The sequence below is a fragment of the Coffea arabica genome, chromosome 4e, assembly GCF_036785885.1.
Source record: "Coffea arabica cultivar ET-39 chromosome 4e, Coffea Arabica ET-39 HiFi, whole genome shotgun sequence".
NCBI classification, from domain to species: domain Eukaryota; kingdom Viridiplantae; phylum Streptophyta; class Magnoliopsida; order Gentianales; family Rubiaceae; genus Coffea; species Coffea arabica.
In genome coordinates, this window is record NC_092317.1 from 15,147,192 (window position 1) to 15,149,991 (window position 2,800).

Consider the following 2,800-nt stretch of genomic DNA (forward strand, 5'->3'; position numbering starts at 1 on the left):
ATATAATTTATATAACATATAATATTTATAAAAATATATTAAAATATATTTTAAATAAAATAAAATATTTATAATATATAAAAATAAATATATAAATACATAATATATATAATATACATTAATATTAATATAAATTATATATAATATACATAATTGAAATATACACTTTAATATATATTACAAAACAAAATTGCAAAAATATATTTATAAATTTATATAAATATATATATAAATAAATGTATTTATATAAATATATAATATTTATTTCAATTGATATAATATATATAATATTATACATAATTGAAATAAATATATTCATATTAATATAATATATATAGTATACATAATTGAAATATACATATTAAATATGTATATTTGGAGTTGTTTTTGATATATTGTTTGGATATGGTGTTTTTGAAGTTGTTTTTTAAATACACATTTACTGTAATATTTGGAATGTGAAAAACAGTTTTTCAAAAACAGAAGCAAAAACAAAGAATCCAAACGCACCCCCTAATCTAAGAAAAATTGCAATTAAAGTTTTGAGACAAACTTATACATCATCTGGCTATGAAAGAAGTTGGTGTACATGGTTTTTATTACATACAAAACTTTGAAATTGATTGGCAATTGAAAGTTGCACAAATTGCTATGCGCACTATAACATGTGGTTCAAAGTGAAGAATTTGATGTACAAAAATGACACCGATGATTTTTATGACCCAATTGATTTAAATCACATTTTTTATGAAAATGATATGTTAGGTGAGTAGGTCCAAGAAAATGAGCCGTCTTTGATTCATGAAGATGATTGAATCAAAGATGATTTAAATTGGTTGGATAAAGCCATTAATGAAAGTGAAGGAAGAAAACAAAGTCATCATAATGATCATGATAGTGATATGCCTTTGTCCTAATTCATAACTAGTAAGAAAAAGAAGCATAAAGAGCAAGTATCTACAAGCGAAGACAAGAGTAATGGAAAGAAAAAAGTTATATCAAAATCCATTTCATCTTCCTTTATCAACAACTCTAGCAGTGGAGAAGATGACATCAGTAATGATGATGATAATTGAGGGACAAACATGAGAGATTCTCCAAAAAAAAAAAAGAATATTAGTGGTAGTGATAGTAACTATCAGGATAGCCAATTTACTGATGGCAAGTCATTGACTCGAAGAGATGATAACTATTGTGCTACTCAAGATACTGATCATGAATATCATCTGGCCATAGAAAAAACAACGGCAACATTTGAGCAAAATAACTAAATTTTTGAGCAAGGCGACTCTTCTTACTACTCAAATTCTAGGAGATATTTTGGATTTCACGAACACATACAAGATTTGATATAAGTCATTCATATGGAGTTTATGATTCTAGTAATAGTTTGGGTATGAGACAGTTAGGACATGAGTTTGAAGGATCACATGCAGCTCCCACTCGTTATTACTCTGAATACAGATCATATGGTGAACCTAGCCATCTTCAGAGGTCCACTAGTATTTCTACTAGTGGATATTATAATCGACCAACTAGAATATATGACGAGAGATCTGCATTTGATTCAAGTACCAATGACTATCATGGACACAATTATCATTCATCCAATAGCACTAATGATAGTTTGCACTATCAAGAGTTCGGTTACTACCATAAAGGTAAGGAATTTAAATCAAATCTAACACCTTTGCCATATTTTAATCATGACTCATCTAGTGCGTTATCAAATTTAAAAGATGTACAACATCATTTATACATTTCTCCCCATTCACATGAAGAAAATCAAGTGCAAATGCCATATTCTTACTTCAATAGATCGAAAGATAAGTATAATTTTTAACCTGCTCATCATTCTACATGGTATTAATAGGTATGTAAACAAAGTAAAAATATTTCTTGCTATATTTGATAGAATTCAAAATTTGTACATAATTCGTTAATTTTAATATTTCAGTGATATTTATTATTTATTATTTTAAAAAATTGAGATCAATCACCTAAACACCGCATTTGATCAATGTAAGATGAAAATGTAAACTGAGAATATGGTGAAAATGCTTGCTTCTTATGTAGGTATTTAGTAAATGGTGATAATGTCTATTGAAAATATGGTAAAAATGTTTATTGAGAATATGGTGATAATGTAAGTATTTAGTAAATTTAATTTGATAATTGTGCCTTTTATGATATTTTCTATTTTTAGCAAATTTTTCAATTTTTTTGAAAATTTTTATGTGATATAATGTGCGTATCAGCCAATATCCAACCGATATACCACGATCGATGTGAAATAACCACGACTGTGACAGCAAACCATGGTTGAGACACTGACAGATCTTTATTTTCAATGTAGAAAGGCCGGAGATATATGGAAAATGGCCCCCATGCAATGGGATGCATTATATGAACACATAAGAAACTTCAAGAGCCAGCGTACATGACTGCTGGAAGCAAGGAGAAGAAAGGATGGCATGGAACACATTGCTTTGACAGTGAATATATTGTGGGAGATATGGAAGGCTAAAAATGATAGGGAGTTCAAAGACAGAGAGACACCCTATGGAAGTAATTTGAAAAGCAGTGAATGATCGGGAGGAAAGGACTACAAACAAACCCAACACACACCAACACAGATGAGCATTTCAGAAACAGAAGGAGCTTCTGAACAAGAACAAAGGTATGCAGAAGAATAAAATACACGGAAAATATGTGTGGAAGTAGGACAACACAAGAAGGGTCAAAACATGGGGATTCGGATTTCTGTTGAAAACAACTAGAACCAGTTGCAAGCAGCATG